This window comes from Schistosoma haematobium, chromosome 1 (assembly GCF_000699445.3).
Source record: "Schistosoma haematobium chromosome 1, whole genome shotgun sequence".
Classification (NCBI taxonomy): domain Eukaryota; kingdom Metazoa; phylum Platyhelminthes; class Trematoda; order Strigeidida; family Schistosomatidae; genus Schistosoma; species Schistosoma haematobium.
Genome location: NC_067196.1, coordinates 42,132,163 through 42,155,102, shown reverse-complemented (window position 1 = coordinate 42,155,102; position 22,940 = coordinate 42,132,163).

The window sequence follows — 22,940 nt, the reverse complement described above, 5'->3', positions numbered from 1 at the left end:
TTCCTGAAGTCAGTCACTAGTGAGCAGTTGATTATTATCAGAATGGGTTTTGTGGAGATTTTTAGAAATTTCACAGATTGAAATCATGAGTCAGTTGAAGCTAGACCACCATTGAAAACCTGGAAGCACTGGACGGCCGTTTCGTCCTAGTATGGGACTCCTCAGCAGTGCGCATCCACGATCCCGCACCACGTGGGGCTCGAACCCAGGACCTACTGGCTTCGCGCGCGAGCACTTAACCACTAGACCACTGAGCCGGCATCCAACGGTGTTAATGTCTAACTTCAACCAATCCACGAAGTTGCGCCACCGTACACCATTGTCTTCAGTGAGTTCCTATCTCACAACAGACCTGGTTGAACTCCACTGGTAACGGCTTCTCACTAGAACTTCGGGAGTTTTTCCTGAAGTCAGTCACTAGTGAGCAGTTGATTATTATCAGAATGGGTTTTGTGGAGATTTTTAGAAATTTCACAGATTGAAATCATGAGTCAGTTGAAGCTAGACCACCATTGAGAACCTGGAAGCACTGGACGGCCGTTTCGTCCTAGTATGGGACTCCTCAGCAGTGCGCATCCACGATCCCGCACCACGTGGGGCTCGAACCCAGGACCTACTGGCTTCGCGCGCGAGCACTTAACCACTAGACCACTGAGCCGGCATCCAACGGTGTTAATGTCTAACTTCAACCAATCCACGAAGTTGCGCCACCGTACACCATTGTCTTCAGTGAGTTCCTATCTCACAACAGACCTGGTTGAACTCCACTGGTAACGGCTTCTCACTAGAACTTCGGGAGTTTTTCCTGAAGTCAGTCACTAGTGAGCAGTTGATTATTATCAGAATGGGTTTTGTGGAGATTTTTAGAAATTTCACAGATTGAAATCATGAGTCAGTTGAAGCTAGACCACCATTGAAAACCTGGAAGCACTGGACGGCCGTTTCGTCCTAGTATGGGACTCCTCAGCAGTGCGCATCCACGATCCCGCACCACGTGGGGCTCGAACCCAGGACCTACTGGCTTCGCGCGCGAGCACTTAACCACTAGACCACTGAGCCGGCATCCAACGGTGTTAATGTCTAACTTCAACCAATCCACGAAGTTGCGCCACCGTACACCATTGTCTTCAGTGAGTTCCTATCTCACAACAGACCTGGTTGAACTCCACTGGTAACGGCTTCTCACTAGAACTTCGGGAGTTTTTCCTGAAGTCAGTCACTAGTGAGCAGTTGATTATTATCAGAATGGGTTTTGTGGAGATTTTTAGAAATTTCACAGATTGAAATCATGAGTCAGTTGAAGCTAGACCACCATTGAGAACCTGGAAGCACTGGACGGCCGTTTCGTCCTAGTATGGGACTCCTCAGCAGTGCGCATCCACGATCCCGCACCACGTGGGGCTCGAACCCAGGACCTACTGGCTTCGCGCGCGAGCACTTAACCACTAGACCACTGAGCCGGCATCCAACGGTGTTAATGTCTAACTTCAACCAATCCACGAAGTTGCGCCACCGTACACCATTGTCTTCAGTGAGTTCCTATCTCACAACAGACCTGGTTGAACTCCACTGGTAACGGCTTCTCACTAGAACTTCGGGAGTTTTTCCTGAAGTCAGTCACTAGTGAGCAGTTGATTATTATCAGAATGGGTTTTGTGGAGATTTTTAGAAATTTCACAGATTGAAATCATGAGTCAGTTGAAGCTAGACCACCATTGAGAACCTGGAAGCACTGGACGGCCGTTTCGTCCTAGTATGGGACTCCTCAGCAGTGCGCATCCACGATCCCGCACCACGTGGGGCTCGAACCCAGGACCTACTGGCTTCGCGCGCGAGCACTTAACCACTAGACCACTGAGCCGGCATCCAACGGTGTTAATGTCTAACTTCAACCAATCCACGAAGTTGCGCCACCGTACACCATTGTCTTCAGTGAGTTCCTATCTCACAACAGACCTGGTTGAACTCCACTGGTAACGGCTTCTCACTAGAACTTCGGGAGTTTTTCCTGAAGTCAGTCACTAGTGAGCAGTTGATTATTATCAGAATGGGTTTTGTGGAGATTTTTAGAAATTTCACAGATTGAAATCATGAGTCAGTTGAAGCTAGACCACCATTGAGAACCTGGAAGCACTGGACGGCCGTTTCGTCCTAGTATGGGACTCCTCAGCAGTGCGCATCCACGATCCCGCACCACGTGGGGCTCGAACCCAGGACCTACTGGCTTCGCGCGCGAGCACTTAACCACTAGACCACTGAGCCGGCATCCAACGGTGTTAATGTCTAACTTCAACCAATCCACGAAGTTGCGCCACCGTACACCATTGTCTTCAGTGAGTTCCTATCTCACAACAGACCTGGTTGAACTCCACTGGTAACGGCTTCTCACTAGAACTTCGGGAGTTTTTCCTGAAGTCAGTCACTAGTGAGCAGTTGATTATTATCAGAATGGGTTTTGTGGAGATTTTTAGAAATTTCACAGATTGAAATCATGAGTCAGTTGAAGCTAGACCACCATTGAGAACCTGGAAGCACTGGACGGCCGTTTCGTCCTAGTATGGGACTCCTCAGCAGTGCGCATCCACGATCCCGCACCACGTGGGGCTCGAACCCAGGACCTACTGGCTTCGCGCGCGAGCACTTAACCACTAGACCACTGAGCCGGCATCCAACGGTGTTAATGTCTAACTTCAACCAATCCACGAAGTTGCGCCACCGTACACCATTGTCTTCAGTGAGTTCCTATCTCACAACAGACCTGGTTGAACTCCACTGGTAACGGCTTCTCACTAGAACTTCGGGAGTTTTTCCTGAAGTCAGTCACTAGTGAGCAGTTGATTATTATCAGAATGGGTTTTGTGGAGATTTTTAGAAATTTCACAGATTGAAATCATGAGTCAGTTGAAGCTAGACCACCATTGAAAACCTGGAAGCACTGGACGGCCGTTTCGTCCTAGTATGGGACTCCTCAGCAGTGCGCATCCACGATCCCGCACCACGTGGGGCTCGAACCCAGGACCTACTGGCTTCGCGCGCGAGCACTTAACCACTAGACCACTGAGCCGGCATCCAACGGTGTTAATGTCTAACTTCAACCAATCCACGAAGTTGCGCCACCGTACACCATTGTCTTCAGTGAGTTCCTATCTCACAACAGACCTGGTTGAACTCCACTGGTAACGGCTTCTCACTAGAACTTCGGGAGTTTTTCCTGAAGTCAGTCACTAGTGAGCAGTTGATTATTATCAGAATGGGTTTTGTGGAGATTTTTAGAAATTTCACAGATTGAAATCATGAGTCAGTTGAAGCTAGACCACCATTGAAAACCTGGAAGCACTGGACGGCCGTTTCGTCCTAGTATGGGACTCCTCAGCAGTGCGCATCCACGATCCCGCACCACGTGGGGCTCGAACCCAGGACCTACTGGCTTCGCGCGCGAGCACTTAACCACTAGACCACTGAGCCGGCATCCAACGGTGTTAATGTCTAACTTCAACCAATCCACGAAGTTGCGCCACCGTACACCATTGTCTTCAGTGAGTTCCTATCTCACAACAGACCTGGTTGAACTCCACTGGTAACGGCTTCTCACTAGAACTTCGGGAGTTTTTCCTGAAGTCAGTCACTAGTGAGCAGTTGATTATTATCAGAATGGGTTTTGTGGAGATTTTTAGAAATTTCACAGATTGAAATCATGAGTCAGTTGAAGCTAGACCACCATTGAAAACCTGGAAGCACTGGACGGCCGTTTCGTCCTAGTATGGGACTCCTCAGCAGTGCGCATCCACGATCCCGCACCACGTGGGGCTCGAACCCAGGACCTACTGGCTTCGCGCGCGAGCACTTAACCACTAGACCACTGAGCCGGCATCCAACGGTGTTAATGTCTAACTTCAACCAATCCACGAAGTTGCGCCACCGTACACCATTGTCTTCAGTGAGTTCCTATCTCACAACAGACCTGGTTGAACTCCACTGGTAACGGCTTCTCACTAGAACTTCGGGAGTTTTTCCTGAAGTCAGTCACTAGTGAGCAGTTGATTATTATCAGAATGGGTTTTGTGGAGATTTTTAGAAATTTCACAGATTGAAATCATGAGTCAGTTGAAGCTAGACCACCATTGAGAACCTGGAAGCACTGGACGGCCGTTTCGTCCTAGTATGGGACTCCTCAGCAGTGCGCATCCACGATCCCGCACCACGTGGGGCTCGAACCCAGGACCTACTGGCTTCGCGCGCGAGCACTTAACCACTAGACCACTGAGCCGGCATCCAACGGTGTTAATGTCTAACTTCAACCAATCCACGAAGTTGCGCCACCGTACACCATTGTCTTCAGTGAGTTCCTATCTCACAACAGACCTGGTTGAACTCCACTGGTAACGGCTTCTCACTAGAACTTCGGGAGTTTTTCCTGAAGTCAGTCACTAGTGAGCAGTTGATTATTATCAGAATGGGTTTTGTGGAGATTTTTAGAAATTTCACAGATTGAAATCATGAGTCAGTTGAAGCTAGACCACCATTGAAAACCTGGAAGCACTGGACGGCCGTTTCGTCCTAGTATGGGACTCCTCAGCAGTGCGCATCCACGATCCCGCACCACGTGGGGCTCGAACCCAGGACCTACTGGCTTCGCGCGCGAGCACTTAACCACTAGACCACTGAGCCGGCATCCAACGGTGTTAATGTCTAACTTCAACCAATCCACGAAGTTGCGCCACCGTACACCATTGTCTTCAGTGAGTTCCTATCTCACAACAGACCTGGTTGAACTCCACTGGTAACGGCTTCTCACTAGAACTTCGGGAGTTTTTCCTGAAGTCAGTCACTAGTGAGCAGTTGATTATTATCAGAATGGGTTTTGTGGAGATTTTTAGAAATTTCACAGATTGAAATCATGAGTCAGTTGAAGCTAGACCACCATTGAAAACCTGGAAGCACTGGACGGCCGTTTCGTCCTAGTATGGGACTCCTCAGCAGTGCGCATCCACGATCCCGCACCACGTGGGGCTCGAACCCAGGACCTACTGGCTTCGCGCGCGAGCACTTAACCACTAGACCACTGAGCCGGCATCCAACGGTGTTAATGTCTAACTTCAACCAATCCACGAAGTTGCGCCACCGTACACCATTGTCTTCAGTGAGTTCCTATCTCACAACAGACCTGGTTGAACTCCACTGGTAACGGCTTCTCACTAGAACTTCGGGAGTTTTTCCTGAAGTCAGTCACTAGTGAGCAGTTGATTATTATCAGAATGGGTTTTGTGGAGATTTTTAGAAATTTCACAGATTGAAATCATGAGTCAGTTGAAGCTAGACCACCATTGAGAACCTGGAAGCACTGGACGGCCGTTTCGTCCTAGTATGGGACTCCTCAGCAGTGCGCATCCACGATCCCGCACCACGTGGGGCTCGAACCCAGGACCTACTGGCTTCGCGCGCGAGCACTTAACCACTAGACCACTGAGCCGGCATCCAACGGTGTTAATGTCTAACTTCAACCAATCCACGAAGTTGCGCCACCGTACACCATTGTCTTCAGTGAGTTCCTATCTCACAACAGACCTGGTTGAACTCCACTGGTAACGGCTTCTCACTAGAACTTCGGGAGTTTTTCCTGAAGTCAGTCACTAGTGAGCAGTTGATTATTATCAGAATGGGTTTTGTGGAGATTTTTAGAAATTTCACAGATTGAAATCATGAGTCAGTTGAAGCTAGACCACCATTGAAAACCTGGAAGCACTGGACGGCCGTTTCGTCCTAGTATGGGACTCCTCAGCAGTGCGCATCCACGATCCCGCACCACGTGGGGCTCGAACCCAGGACCTACTGGCTTCGCGCGCGAGCACTTAACCACTAGACCACTGAGCCGGCATCCAACGGTGTTAATGTCTAACTTCAACCAATCCACGAAGTTGCGCCACCGTACACCATTGTCTTCAGTGAGTTCCTATCTCACAACAGACCTGGTTGAACTCCACTGGTAACGGCTTCTCACTAGAACTTCGGGAGTTTTTCCTGAAGTCAGTCACTAGTGAGCAGTTGATTATTATCAGAATGGGTTTTGTGGAGATTTTTAGAAATTTCACAGATTGAAATCATGAGTCAGTTGAAGCTAGACCACCATTGAGAACCTGGAAGCACTGGACGGCCGTTTCGTCCTAGTATGGGACTCCTCAGCAGTGCGCATCCACGATCCCGCACCACGTGGGGCTCGAACCCAGGACCTACTGGCTTCGCGCGCGAGCACTTAACCACTAGACCACTGAGCCGGCATCCAACGGTGTTAATGTCTAACTTCAACCAATCCACGAAGTTGCGCCACCGTACACCATTGTCTTCAGTGAGTTCCTATCTCACAACAGACCTGGTTGAACTCCACTGGTAACGGCTTCTCACTAGAACTTCGGGAGTTTTTCCTGAAGTCAGTCACTAGTGAGCAGTTGATTATTATCAGAATGGGTTTTGTGGAGATTTTTAGAAATTTCACAGATTGAAATCATGAGTCAGTTGAAGCTAGACCACCATTGAAAACCTGGAAGCACTGGACGGCCGTTTCGTCCTAGTATGGGACTCCTCAGCAGTGCGCATCCACGATCCCGCACCACGTGGGGCTCGAACCCAGGACCTACTGGCTTCGCGCGCGAGCACTTAACCACTAGACCACTGAGCCGGCATCCAACGGTGTTAATGTCTAACTTCAACCAATCCACGAAGTTGCGCCACCGTACACCATTGTCTTCAGTGAGTTCCTATCTCACAACAGACCTGGTTGAACTCCACTGGTAACGGCTTCTCACTAGAACTTCGGGAGTTTTTCCTGAAGTCAGTCACTAGTGAGCAGTTGATTATTATCAGAATGGGTTTTGTGGAGATTTTTAGAAATTTCACAGATTGAAATCATGAGTCAGTTGAAGCTAGACCACCATTGAGAACCTGGAAGCACTGGACGGCCGTTTCGTCCTAGTATGGGACTCCTCAGCAGTGCGCATCCACGATCCCGCACCACGTGGGGCTCGAACCCAGGACCTACTGGCTTCGCGCGCGAGCACTTAACCACTAGACCACTGAGCCGGCATCCAACGGTGTTAATGTCTAACTTCAACCAATCCACGAAGTTGCGCCACCGTACACCATTGTCTTCAGTGAGTTCCTATCTCACAACAGACCTGGTTGAACTCCACTGGTAACGGCTTCTCACTAGAACTTCGGGAGTTTTTCCTGAAGTCAGTCACTAGTGAGCAGTTGATTATTATCAGAATGGGTTTTGTGGAGATTTTTAGAAATTTCACAGATTGAAATCATGAGTCAGTTGAAGCTAGACCACCATTGAAAACCTGGAAGCACTGGACGGCCGTTTCGTCCTAGTATGGGACTCCTCAGCAGTGCGCATCCACGATCCCGCACCACGTGGGGCTCGAACCCAGGACCTACTGGCTTCGCGCGCGAGCACTTAACCACTAGACCACTGAGCCGGCATCCAACGGTGTTAATGTCTAACTTCAACCAATCCACGAAGTTGCGCCACCGTACACCATTGTCTTCAGTGAGTTCCTATCTCACAACAGACCTGGTTGAACTCCACTGGTAACGGCTTCTCACTAGAACTTCGGGAGTTTTTCCTGAAGTCAGTCACTAGTGAGCAGTTGATTATTATCAGAATGGGTTTTGTGGAGATTTTTAGAAATTTCACAGATTGAAATCATGAGTCAGTTGAAGCTAGACCACCATTGAAAACCTGGAAGCACTGGACGGCCGTTTCGTCCTAGTATGGGACTCCTCAGCAGTGCGCATCCACGATCCCGCACCACGTGGGGCTCGAACCCAGGACCTACTGGCTTCGCGCGCGAGCACTTAACCACTAGACCACTGAGCCGGCATCCAACGGTGTTAATGTCTAACTTCAACCAATCCACGAAGTTGCGCCACCGTACACCATTGTCTTCAGTGAGTTCCTATCTCACAACAGACCTGGTTGAACTCCACTGGTAACGGCTTCTCACTAGAACTTCGGGAGTTTTTCCTGAAGTCAGTCACTAGTGAGCAGTTGATTATTATCAGAATGGGTTTTGTGGAGATTTTTAGAAATTTCACAGATTGAAATCATGAGTCAGTTGAAGCTAGACCACCATTGAGAACCTGGAAGCACTGGACGGCCGTTTCGTCCTAGTATGGGACTCCTCAGCAGTGCGCATCCACGATCCCGCACCACGTGGGGCTCGAACCCAGGACCTACTGGCTTCGCGCGCGAGCACTTAACCACTAGACCACTGAGCCGGCATCCAACGGTGTTAATGTCTAACTTCAACCAATCCACGAAGTTGCGCCACCGTACACCATTGTCTTCAGTGAGTTCCTATCTCACAACAGACCTGGTTGAACTCCACTGGTAACGGCTTCTCACTAGAACTTCGGGAGTTTTTCCTGAAGTCAGTCACTAGTGAGCAGTTGATTATTATCAGAATGGGTTTTGTGGAGATTTTTAGAAATTTCACAGATTGAAATCATGAGTCAGTTGAAGCTAGACCACCATTGAGAACCTGGAAGCACTGGACGGCCGTTTCGTCCTAGTATGGGACTCCTCAGCAGTGCGCATCCACGATCCCGCACCACGTGGGGCTCGAACCCAGGACCTACTGGCTTCGCGCGCGAGCACTTAACCACTAGACCACTGAGCCGGCATCCAACGGTGTTAATGTCTAACTTCAACCAATCCACGAAGTTGCGCCACCGTACACCATTGTCTTCAGTGAGTTCCTATCTCACAACAGACCTGGTTGAACTCCACTGGTAACGGCTTCTCACTAGAACTTCGGGAGTTTTTCCTGAAGTCAGTCACTAGTGAGCAGTTGATTATTATCAGAATGGGTTTTGTGGAGATTTTTAGAAATTTCACAGATTGAAATCATGAGTCAGTTGAAGCTAGACCACCATTGAAAACCTGGAAGCACTGGACGGCCGTTTCGTCCTAGTATGGGACTCCTCAGCAGTGCGCATCCACGATCCCGCACCACGTGGGGCTCGAACCCAGGACCTACTGGCTTCGCGCGCGAGCACTTAACCACTAGACCACTGAGCCGGCATCCAACGGTGTTAATGTCTAACTTCAACCAATCCACGAAGTTGCGCCACCGTACACCATTGTCTTCAGTGAGTTCCTATCTCACAACAGACCTGGTTGAACTCCACTGGTAACGGCTTCTCACTAGAACTTCGGGAGTTTTTCCTGAAGTCAGTCACTAGTGAGCAGTTGATTATTATCAGAATGGGTTTTGTGGAGATTTTTAGAAATTTCACAGATTGAAATCATGAGTCAGTTGAAGCTAGACCACCATTGAAAACCTGGAAGCACTGGACGGCCGTTTCGTCCTAGTATGGGACTCCTCAGCAGTGCGCATCCACGATCCCGCACCACGTGGGGCTCGAACCCAGGACCTACTGGCTTCGCGCGCGAGCACTTAACCACTAGACCACTGAGCCGGCATCCAACGGTGTTAATGTCTAACTTCAACCAATCCACGAAGTTGCGCCACCGTACACCATTGTCTTCAGTGAGTTCCTATCTCACAACAGACCTGGTTGAACTCCACTGGTAACGGCTTCTCACTAGAACTTCGGGAGTTTTTCCTGAAGTCAGTCACTAGTGAGCAGTTGATTATTATCAGAATGGGTTTTGTGGAGATTTTTAGAAATTTCACAGATTGAAATCATGAGTCAGTTGAAGCTAGACCACCATTGAGAACCTGGAAGCACTGGACGGCCGTTTCGTCCTAGTATGGGACTCCTCAGCAGTGCGCATCCACGATCCCGCACCACGTGGGGCTCGAACCCAGGACCTACTGGCTTCGCGCGCGAGCACTTAACCACTAGACCACTGAGCCGGCATCCAACGGTGTTAATGTCTAACTTCAACCAATCCACGAAGTTGCGCCACCGTACACCATTGTCTTCAGTGAGTTCCTATCTCACAACAGACCTGGTTGAACTCCACTGGTAACGGCTTCTCACTAGAACTTCGGGAGTTTTTCCTGAAGTCAGTCACTAGTGAGCAGTTGATTATTATCAGAATGGGTTTTGTGGAGATTTTTAGAAATTTCACAGATTGAAATCATGAGTCAGTTGAAGCTAGACCACCATTGAAAACCTGGAAGCACTGGACGGCCGTTTCGTCCTAGTATGGGACTCCTCAGCAGTGCGCATCCACGATCCCGCACCACGTGGGGCTCGAACCCAGGACCTACTGGCTTCGCGCGCGAGCACTTAACCACTAGACCACTGAGCCGGCATCCAACGGTGTTAATGTCTAACTTCAACCAATCCACGAAGTTGCGCCACCGTACACCATTGTCTTCAGTGAGTTCCTATCTCACAACAGACCTGGTTGAACTCCACTGGTAACGGCTTCTCACTAGAACTTCGGGAGTTTTTCCTGAAGTCAGTCACTAGTGAGCAGTTGATTATTATCAGAATGGGTTTTGTGGAGATTTTTAGAAATTTCACAGATTGAAATCATGAGTCAGTTGAAGCTAGACCACCATTGAAAACCTGGAAGCACTGGACGGCCGTTTCGTCCTAGTATGGGACTCCTCAGCAGTGCGCATCCACGATCCCGCACCACGTGGGGCTCGAACCCAGGACCTACTGGCTTCGCGCGCGAGCACTTAACCACTAGACCACTGAGCCGGCATCCAACGGTGTTAATGTCTAACTTCAACCAATCCACGAAGTTGCGCCACCGTACACCATTGTCTTCAGTGAGTTCCTATCTCACAACAGACCTGGTTGAACTCCACTGGTAACGGCTTCTCACTAGAACTTCGGGAGTTTTTCCTGAAGTCAGTCACTAGTGAGCAGTTGATTATTATCAGAATGGGTTTTGTGGAGATTTTTAGAAATTTCACAGATTGAAATCATGAGTCAGTTGAAGCTAGACCACCATTGAAAACCTGGAAGCACTGGACGGCCGTTTCGTCCTAGTATGGGACTCCTCAGCAGTGCGCATCCACGATCCCGCACCACGTGGGGCTCGAACCCAGGACCTACTGGCTTCGCGCGCGAGCACTTAACCACTAGACCACTGAGCCGGCATCCAACGGTGTTAATGTCTAACTTCAACCAATCCACGAAGTTGCGCCACCGTACACCATTGTCTTCAGTGAGTTCCTATCTCACAACAGACCTGGTTGAACTCCACTGGTAACGGCTTCTCACTAGAACTTCGGGAGTTTTTCCTGAAGTCAGTCACTAGTGAGCAGTTGATTATTATCAGAATGGGTTTTGTGGAGATTTTTAGAAATTTCACAGATTGAAATCATGAGTCAGTTGAAGCTAGACCACCATTGAGAACCTGGAAGCACTGGACGGCCGTTTCGTCCTAGTATGGGACTCCTCAGCAGTGCGCATCCACGATCCCGCACCACGTGGGGCTCGAACCCAGGACCTACTGGCTTCGCGCGCGAGCACTTAACCACTAGACCACTGAGCCGGCATCCAACGGTGTTAATGTCTAACTTCAACCAATCCACGAAGTTGCGCCACCGTACACCATTGTCTTCAGTGAGTTCCTATCTCACAACAGACCTGGTTGAACTCCACTGGTAACGGCTTCTCACTAGAACTTCGGGAGTTTTTCCTGAAGTCAGTCACTAGTGAGCAGTTGATTATTATCAGAATGGGTTTTGTGGAGATTTTTAGAAATTTCACAGATTGAAATCATGAGTCAGTTGAAGCTAGACCACCATTGAAAACCTGGAAGCACTGGACGGCCGTTTCGTCCTAGTATGGGACTCCTCAGCAGTGCGCATCCACGATCCCGCACCACGTGGGGCTCGAACCCAGGACCTACTGGCTTCGCGCGCGAGCACTTAACCACTAGACCACTGAGCCGGCATCCAACGGTGTTAATGTCTAACTTCAACCAATCCACGAAGTTGCGCCACCGTACACCATTGTCTTCAGTGAGTTCCTATCTCACAACAGACCTGGTTGAACTCCACTGGTAACGGCTTCTCACTAGAACTTCGGGAGTTTTTCCTGAAGTCAGTCACTAGTGAGCAGTTGATTATTATCAGAATGGGTTTTGTGGAGATTTTTAGAAATTTCACAGATTGAAATCATGAGTCAGTTGAAGCTAGACCACCATTGAAAACCTGGAAGCACTGGACGGCCGTTTCGTCCTAGTATGGGACTCCTCAGCAGTGCGCATCCACGATCCCGCACCACGTGGGGCTCGAACCCAGGACCTACTGGCTTCGCGCGCGAGCACTTAACCACTAGACCACTGAGCCGGCATCCAACGGTGTTAATGTCTAACTTCAACCAATCCACGAAGTTGCGCCACCGTACACCATTGTCTTCAGTGAGTTCCTATCTCACAACAGACCTGGTTGAACTCCACTGGTAACGGCTTCTCACTAGAACTTCGGGAGTTTTTCCTGAAGTCAGTCACTAGTGAGCAGTTGATTATTATCAGAATGGGTTTTGTGGAGATTTTTAGAAATTTCACAGATTGAAATCATGAGTCAGTTGAAGCTAGACCACCATTGAAAACCTGGAAGCACTGGACGGCCGTTTCGTCCTAGTATGGGACTCCTCAGCAGTGCGCATCCACGATCCCGCACCACGTGGGGCTCGAACCCAGGACCTACTGGCTTCGCGCGCGAGCACTTAACCACTAGACCACTGAGCCGGCATCCAACGGTGTTAATGTCTAACTTCAACCAATCCACGAAGTTGCGCCACCGTACACCATTGTCTTCAGTGAGTTCCTATCTCACAACAGACCTGGTTGAACTCCACTGGTAACGGCTTCTCACTAGAACTTCGGGAGTTTTTCCTGAAGTCAGTCACTAGTGAGCAGTTGATTATTATCAGAATGGGTTTTGTGGAGATTTTTAGAAATTTCACAGATTGAAATCATGAGTCAGTTGAAGCTAGACCACCATTGAAAACCTGGAAGCACTGGACGGCCGTTTCGTCCTAGTATGGGACTCCTCAGCAGTGCGCATCCACGATCCCGCACCACGTGGGGCTCGAACCCAGGACCTACTGGCTTCGCGCGCGAGCACTTAACCACTAGACCACTGAGCCGGCATCCAACGGTGTTAATGTCTAACTTCAACCAATCCACGAAGTTGCGCCACCGTACACCATTGTCTTCAGTGAGTTCCTATCTCACAACAGACCTGGTTGAACTCCACTGGTAACGGCTTCTCACTAGAACTTCGGGAGTTTTTCCTGAAGTCAGTCACTAGTGAGCAGTTGATTATTATCAGAATGGGTTTTGTGGAGATTTTTAGAAATTTCACAGATTGAAATCATGAGTCAGTTGAAGCTAGACCACCATTGAAAACCTGGAAGCACTGGACGGCCGTTTCGTCCTAGTATGGGACTCCTCAGCAGTGCGCATCCACGATCCCGCACCACGTGGGGCTCGAACCCAGGACCTACTGGCTTCGCGCGCGAGCACTTAACCACTAGACCACTGAGCCGGCATCCAACGGTGTTAATGTCTAACTTCAACCAATCCACGAGGTTGCGCCACCGTACACCATTGTCTTCAGTGAGTTCCTATCTCACAACAGACCTGGTTGAACTCCACTGGTAACGGCTTCTCACTAGAACTTCGGGAGTTTTTCCTGAAGTCAGTCACTAGTGAGCAGTTGATTATTATCAGAATGGGTTTTGTGGAGATTTTTAGAAATTTCACAGATTGAAATCATGAGTCAGTTGAAGCTAGACCACCATTGAAAACCTGGAAGCACTGGACGGCCGTTTCGTCCTAGTATGGGACTCCTCAGCAGTGCGCATCCACGATCCCGCACCACGTGGGGCTCGAACCCAGGACCTACTGGCTTCGCGCGCGAGCACTTAACCACTAGACCACTGAGCCGGCATCCAACGGTGTTAATGTCTAACTTCAACCAATCCACGAGTTGCGCCACCGTACACCATTGTCTTCAGTGAGTTCCTATCTCACAACAGACCTGGTTGAACTCCACTGGTAACGGCTTCTCACTAGAACTTCGGGAGTTTTTCCTGAAGTCAGTCACTAGTGAGCAGTTGATTATTATCAGAATGGGTTTTGTGGAGATTTTTAGAAATTTCACAGATTGAAATCATGAGTCAGTTGAAGCTAGACCACCATTGAAAACCTGGAAGCACTGGACGGCCGTTTCGTCCTAGTATGGGACTCCTCAGCAGTGCGCATCCACGATCCCGCACCACGTGGGGCTCGAACCCAGGACCTACTGGCTTCGCGCGCGAGCACTTAACCACTAGACCACTGAGCCGGCATCCAACGGTGTTAATGTCTAACTTCAACCAATCCACGAGGTTGCGCCACCGTACACCATTGTCTTCAGTGAGTTCCTATCTCACAACAGACCTGGTTGAACTCCACTGGTAACGGCTTCTCACTAGAACTTCGGGAGTTTTTCCTGAAGTCAGTCACTAGTGAGCAGTTGATTATTATCAGAATGGGTTTTGTGGAGATTTTTAGAAATTTCACAGATTGAAATCATGAGTCAGTTGAAGCTAGACCACCATTGAGAACCTGGAAGCACTGGACGGCCGTTTCGTCCTAGTATGGGACTCCTCAGCAGTGCGCATCCACGATCCCGCACCACGTGGGGCTCGAACCCAGGACCTACTGGCTTCGCGCGCGAGCACTTAACCACTAGACCACTGAGCCGGCATCCAACGGTGTTAATGTCTAACTTCAACCAATCCACGAGGTTGCGCCACCGTACACCATTGTCTTCAGTGAGTTCCTATCTCACAACAGACCTGGTTGAACTCCACTGGTAACGGCTTCTCACTAGAACTTCGGGAGTTTTTCCTGAAGTCAGTCACTAGTGAGCAGTTGATTATTATCAGAATGGGTTTTGTGGAGATTTTTAGAAATTTCACAGATTGAAATCATGAGTCAGTTGAAGCTAGACCACCATTGAGAACCTGGAAGCACTGGACGGCCGTTTCGTCCTAGTATGGGACTCCTCAGCAGTGCGCATCCACGATCCCGCACCACGTGGGGCTCGAACCCAGGACCTACTGGCTTCGCGCGCGAGCACTTAACCACTAGACCACTGAGCCGGCATCCAACGGTGTTAATGTCTAACTTCAACCAATCCACGAGGTTGCGCCACCGTACACCATTGTCTTCAGTGAGTTCCTATCTCACAACAGACCTGGTTGAACTCCACTGGTAACGGCTTCTCACTAGAACTTCGGGAGTTTTTCCTGAAGTCAGTCACTAGTGAGCAGTTGATTATTATCAGAATGGGTTTTGTGGAGATTTTTAGAAATTTCACAGATTGAAATCATGAGTCAGTTGAAGCTAGACCACCATTGAGAACCTGGAAGCACTGGACGGCCGTTTCGTCCTAGTATGGGACTCCTCAGCAGTGCGCATCCACGATCCCGCACCACGTGGGGCTCGAACCCAGGACCTACTGGCTTCGCGCGCGAGCACTTAACCACTAGACCACTGAGCCGGCATCCAACGGTGTTAATGTCTAACTTCAACCAATCCACGAAGTTGCGCCACCGTACACCATTGTCTTCAGTGAGTTCCTATCTCACAACAGACCTGGTTGAACTCCACTGGTAACGGCTTCTCACTAGAACTTCGGGAGTTTTTCCTGAAGTCAGTCACTAGTGAGCAGTTGATTATTATCAGAATGGGTTTTGTGGAGATTTTTAGAAATTTCACAGATTGAAATCATGAGTCAGTTGAAGCTAGACCACCATTGAGAACCTGGAAGCACTGGACGGCCGTTTCGTCCTAGTATGGGACTCCTCAGCAGTGCGCATCCACGATCCCGCACCACGTGGGGCTCGAACCCAGGACCTACTGGCTTCGCGCGCGAGCACTTAACCACTAGACCACTGAGCCGGCATCCAACGGTGTTAATGTCTAACTTCAACCAATCCACGAAGTTGCGCCACCGTACACCATTGTCTTCAGTGAGTTCCTATCTCACAACAGACCTGGTTGAACTCCACTGGTAACGGCTTCTCACTAGAACTTCGGGAGTTTTTCCTGAAGTCAGTCACTAGTGAGCAGTTGATTATTATCAGAATGGGTTTTGTGGAGATTTTTAGAAATTTCACAGATTGAAATCATGAGTCAGTTGAAGCTAGACCACCATTGAGAACCTGGAAGCACTGGACGGCCGTTTCGTCCTAGTATGGGACTCCTCAGCAGTGCGCATCCACGATCCCGCACCACGTGGGGCTCGAACCCAGGACCTACTGGCTTCGCGCGCGAGCACTTAACCACTAGACCACTGAGCCGGCATCCAACGGTGTTAATGTCTAACTTCAACCAATCCACGAGGTTGCGCCACCGTACACCATTGTCTTCAGTGAGTTCCTATCTCACAACAGACCTGGTTGAACTCCACTGGTAACGGCTTCTCACTAGAACTTCGGGAGTTTTTCCTGAAGTCAGTCACTAGTGAGCAGTTGATTATTATCAGAATGGGTTTTGTGGAGATTTTTAGAAATTTCACAGATTGAAATCATGAGTCAGTTGAAGCTAGACCACCATTGAGAACCTGGAAGCACTGGACGGCCGTTTCGTCCTAGTATGGGACTCCTCAGCAGTGCGCATCCACGATCCCGCACCACGTGGGGCTCGAACCCAGGACCTACTGGCTTCGCGCGCGAGCACTTAACCACTAGACCACTGAGCCGGCATCCAACGGTGTTAATGTCTAACTTCAACCAATCCACGAGGTTGCGCCACCGTACACCATTGTCTTCAGTGAGTTCCTATCTCACAACAGACCTGGTTGAACTCCACTGGTAACGGCTTCTCACTAGAACTTCGGGAGTTTTTCCTGAAGTCAGTCACTAGTGAGCAGTTGATTATTATCAGAATGGGTTTTGTGGAGATTTTTAGAAATTTCACAGATTGAAATCATGAGTCAGTTGAAGCTAGACCACCATTGAAAACCTGGAAGCACTGGACGGCCGTTTCGTCCTAGTATGGGACTCCTCAGCAGTGCGCATCCACGATCCCGCACCACGTGGGGCTCGAACCCAGGACCTACTGGCTTCGCGCGCGAGCACTTAACCACTAGACCACTGAGCCGGCATCCAACGGTGTTAATGTCTAACTTCAACCAATCCACGAGGTTGCGCCACCGTACACCATTGTCTTCAGTGAGTTCCTATCTCACAACAGACCTGGTTGAACTCCACTGGTAACGGCTTCTCACTAGAACTTCGGGAGTTTTTCCTGAAGTCAGTCACTAGTGAGCAGTTGATTATTATCAGAATGGGTTTTGTGGAGATTTTTAGAAATTTCACAGATTGAAATCATGAGTCAGTTGAAGCTAGACCACCATTGAGAACCTGGAAGCACTGGACGGCCGTTTCGTCCTAGTATGGGACTCCTCAGCAGTGCGCATCCACGATCCCGCACCACGTGGGGCTCGAACCCAGGACCTACTGGCTTCGCGCGCGAGCACTTAACCACTAGACCACTGAGCCGGCATCCAACGGTGTTAATGTCTAACTTCAACCAATCCACGAAGTTGCGCCACCGTACACCATTGTCTTCAGTGAGTTCCTATCTCACAACAGACCTGGTTGAACTCCACTGGTAACGGCTTCTCACTAGAACTTCGGGAGTTTTTCCTGAAGTCAGTCACTAGTGAGCAGTTGATTATTATCAGAATGGGTTTTGTGGAGATTTTTAGAAATTTCACAGATTGAAATCATGAGTCAGTTGAAGCTAGACCACCATTGAGAACCTGGAAGCACTGGACGGCCGTTTCGTCCTAGTATGGGACTCCTCAGCAGTGCGCATCCACGATCCCGCACCACGTGGGGCTCGAACCCAGGACCTACTGGCTTCGCGCGCGAGCACTTAACCACTAGACCACTGAGCCGGCATCCAACGGTGTTAATGTCTAACTTCAACCAATCCACGAGGTTGCGCCACCGTACACCATTGTCTTCAGTGAGTTCCTATCTCACAACAGACCTGGTTGAACTCCACTGGTAACGGCTTCTCACTAGAACTTCGGGAGTTTTTCCTGAAGTCAGTCACTAGTGAGCAGTTGATTATTATCAGAATGGGTTTTGTGGAGATTTTTAGAAATTTCACAGATTGAAATCATGAGTCAGTTGAAGCTAGACCACCATTGAGAACCTGGAAGCACTGGACGGCCGTTTCGTCCTAGTATGGGACTCCTCAGCAGTGCGCATCCACGATCCCGCACCACGTGGGGCTCGAACCCAGGACCTACTGGCTTCGCGCGCGAGCACTTAACCACTAGACCACTGAGCCGGCATCCAACGGTGTTAATGTCTAACTTCAACCAATCCACGAGGTTGCGCCACCGTACACCATTGTCTTCAGTGAGTTCCTATCTCACAACAGACCTGGTTGAACTCCACTGGTAACGGCTTCTCACTAGAACTTCGGGAGTTTTTCCTGAAGTCAGTCACTAGTGAGCAGTTGATTATTATCAGAATGGGTTTTGTGGAGATTTTTAGAAATTTCACAGATTGAAATCATGAGTCAGTTGAAGCTAGACCACCATTGAGAACCTGGAAGCACTGGACGGCCGTTTCGTCCTAGTATGGGACTCCTCAGCAGTGCGCATCCACGATCCCGCACCACGTGGGGCTCGAACCCAGGACCTACTGGCTTCGCGCGCGAGCACTTAACCACTAGACCACTGAGCCGGCATCCAACGGTGTTAATGTCTAACTTCAACCAATCCACGAGGTTGCGCCACCGTACACCATTGTCTTCAGTGAGTTCCTATCTCACAACAGACCTGGTTGAACTCCACTGGTAACGGCTTCTCACTAGAACTTCGGGAGTTTTTCCTGAAGTCAGTCACTAGTGAGCAGTTGATTATTATCAGAATGGGTTTTGTGGAGATTTTTAGAAATTTCACAGATTGAAATCATGAGTCAGTTGAAGCTAGACCACCATTGAAAACCTGGAAGCACTGGACGGCCGTTTCGTCCTAGTATGGGACTCCTCAGCAGTGCGCATCCACGATCCCGCACCACGTGGGGCTCGAACCCAGGACCTACTGGCTTCGCGCGCGAGCACTTAACCACTAGACCACTGAGCCGGCATCCAACGGTGTTAATGTCTAACTTCAACCAATCCACGAGGTTGCGCCACCGTACACCATTGTCTTCAGTGAGTTCCTATCTCACAACAGACCTGGTTGAACTCCACTGGTAACGGCTTCTCACTAGAACTTCGGGAGTTTTTCCTGAAGTCAGTCACTAGTGAGCAGTTGATTATTATCAGAATGGGTTTTGTGGAGATTTTTAGAAATTTCACAGATTGAAATCATGAGTCAGTTGAAGCTAGACCACCATTGAAAACCTGGAAGCACTGGACGGCCGTTTCGTCCTAGTATGGGACTCCTCAGCAGTGCGCATCCACGATCCCGCACCACGTGGGGCTCGAACCCAGGACCTACTGGCTTCGCGCGCGAGCACTTAACCACTAGACCACTGAGCCGGCATCCAACGGTGTTAATGTCTAACTTCAACCAATCCACGAAGTTGCGCCACCGTACACCATTGTCTTCAGTGAGTTCCTATCTCACAACAGACCTGGTTGAACTCCACTGGTAACGGCTTCTCACTAGAACTTCGGGAGTTTTTCCTGAAGTCAGTCACTAGTGAGCAGTTGATTATTATCAGAATGGGTTTTGTGGAGATTTTTAGAAATTTCACAGATTGAAATCATGAGTCAGTTGAAGCTAGACCACCATTGAAAACCTGGAAGCACTGGACGGCCGTTTCGTCCTAGTATGGGACTCCTCAGCAGTGCGCATCCACGATCCCGCACCACGTGGGGCTCGAACCCAGGACCTACTGGCTTCGCGCGCGAGCACTTAACCACTAGACCACTGAGCCGGCATCCAACGGTGTTAATGTCTAACTTCAACCAATCCACGAAGTTGCGCCACCGTACACCATTGTCTTCAGTGAGTTCCTATCTCACAACAGACCTGGTTGAACTCCACTGGTAACGGCTTCTCACTAGAACTTCGGGAGTTTTTCCTGAAGTCAGTCACTAGTGAGCAGTTGATTATTATCAGAATGGGTTTTGTGGAGATTTTTTAGAAATTTCACAGATTGAAATCATGAGTCAGTTGAAGCTAGACCACCATTGAGAACCTGGAAGCACTGGACGGCCGTTTCGTCCTAGTATGGGACTCCTCAGCAGTGCGCATCCACGATCCCGCACCACGTGGGGCTCGAACCCAGGACCTACTGGCTTCGCGCGCGAGCACTTAACCACTAGACCACTGAGCCGGCATCCAACGGTGTTAATGTCTAACTTCAACCAATCCACGAGGTTGCGCCACCGTACACCATTGTCTTCAGTGAGTTCCTATCTCACAACAGACCTGGTTGAACTCCACTGGTAACGGCTTCTCACTAGAACTTCGGGAGTTTTTCCTGAAGTCAGTCACTAGTGAGCAGTTGATTATTATCAGAATGGGTTTTGTTGAGATTTTTTAGAAATTTCACAGATTGAAATCATGAGTCAGTTGAAGCTAGACCACCATTGAAAACCTGGAAGCACTGGACGGCCGTTTCGTCCTAGTATGGGACTCCTCAGCAGTGCGCATCCACGATCCCGCACCACGTGGGGCTCGAACCCAGGACCTACTGGCTTCGCGCGCGAGCACTTAACCACTAGACCACTGAGCCGGCATCCAACGGTGTTAATGTCTAACTTCAACCAATCCACGAGGTTGCGCCACCGTACACCATTGTCTTCAGTGAGTTCCTATCTCACAACAGACCTGGTTGAACTCCACTGGTAACGGCTTCTCACTAGAACTTCGGGAGTTTTTCCTGAAGTCAGTCACTAGTGAGCAGTTGATTATTATCAGAATGGGTTTTGTGGAGATTTTTTAGAAATTTCACAGATTGAAATCATGAGTCAGTTGAAGCTAGACCACCATTGAAAACCTGGAAGCACTGGACGGCCGTTTCGTCCTAGTATGGGACTCCTCAGCAGTGCGCATCCACGATCCCGCACCACGTGGGGCTCGAACCCAGGACCTACTGGCTTCGCGCGCGAGCACTTAACCACTAGACCACTGAGCCGGCATCCAACGGTGTTAATGTCTAACTTCAACCAATCCACGAAGTTGCGCCACCGTACACCATTGTCTTCAGTGAGTTCCTATCTCACAACAGACCTGGTTGAACTCCACTGGTAACGGCTTCTCACTAGAACTTCGGGAGTTTTTCCTGAAGTCAGTCACTAGTGAGCAGTTGATTATTATCAGAATGGGTTTTGTGGAGATTTTTAGAAATTTCACAGATTGAAATCATGAGTCAGTTGAAGCTAGACCACCATTGAGAACCTGGAAGCACTGGACGGCCGTTTCGTCCTAGTATGGGACTCCTCAGCAGTGCGCATCCACGATCCCGCACCACGTGGGGCTCGAACCCAGGACCTACTGGCTTCGCGCGCGAGCACTTAACCACTAGACCACTGAGCCGGCATCCAACGGTGTTAATGTCTAACTTCAACCAATCCACGAAGTTGCGCCACCGTACACCATTGTCTTCAGTGAGTTCCTATCTCACAACAGACCTGGTTGAACTCCACTGGTAACGGCTTCTCACTAGAACTTCGGGAGTTTTTCCTGAAGTCAGTCACTAGTGAGCAGTTGATTATTATCAGAATGGGTTTTGTGGAGATTTTTTAGAAATTTCACAGATTGAAATCATGAGTCAGTTGAAGCTAGACCACCATTGAAAACCTGGAAGCACTGGACGGCCGTTTCGTCCTAGTATGGGACTCCTCAGCAGTGCGCATCCACGATCCCGCACCACGTGGGGCTCGAACCCAGGACCTACTGGCTTCGCGCGCGAGCACTTAACCACTAGACCACTGAGCCGGCATCCAACGGTGTTAATGTCTAACTTCAACCAATCCACGAGGTTGCGCCACCGTACACCATTGTCTTCAGTGAGTTCTTATCTCACAACAGACCTGGTTGAACTCCACTGGTAACGGCTTCTCACTAGAACTTCGGGAGTTTTTCCTGAAGTCAGTCACTAGTGAGCAGTTGATTATTATCAGAATGGGTTTTGTGGAGATTTTTAGAAATTTCACAGATTGAAATCATGAGTCAGTTGAAGCTAGACCACCATTGAAAACCTGGAAGCACTGGACGGCCGTTTTGTCCTACTGTGGGACTCCTCAGCAGCGCGCATCTGTGATCCCGCCTCACAAGATTCGAATCCAGGACCTATCAGTCCTGTACACGAGTCAGAAAATGCAAAACAATATCCTACTATATTCCTACAATATTCCACTCTTCTACTATTCTGCATATTGTGCAGCAAAGTTTATTATTAAGGAACCTGAAAGACAATAAAACGATTGCGTCACATCCCACTGTGTTTACCAATTTAAATGTGTGTGTGATCACACATACATAGAGAGGAGTAATCAGGATCTCAAAACTAGGGTATGTGAACATGTACCTAAATGGCTTCAGAAACAGATAGAATCGAATGTCCCAATAATAGTAGAGGATGAATACTCATCATCCTCTATTGATCTTAACTCAGCTTTTGTGGTGTTGTACAAATGTGTAAAAGGGCATTTACTAAAGTTTATTGAAGCCTTAGCCATACGGAAATTCAAACCATTTTGTGCATTCGAAAACAGCTTGTTCTCACCCCAAACCTACCTTGGTAATGTTAGCTTATTATTAAATTGTTTTCATATTATTTCTTTACTATCTTTGTCTCCTTTTACCCTCCATTTCTAGTCAGGTTGACCTTTTATTTTTATATATAAATGCTCTTAACAAGTATATGTGTGATTAGACTTTTCGAAATGTATTGCGTTAATACATCACATAGTTCTGGTAATCTTCGTCTTCTTATTACACTATCGAAATTTATCAAAGTGA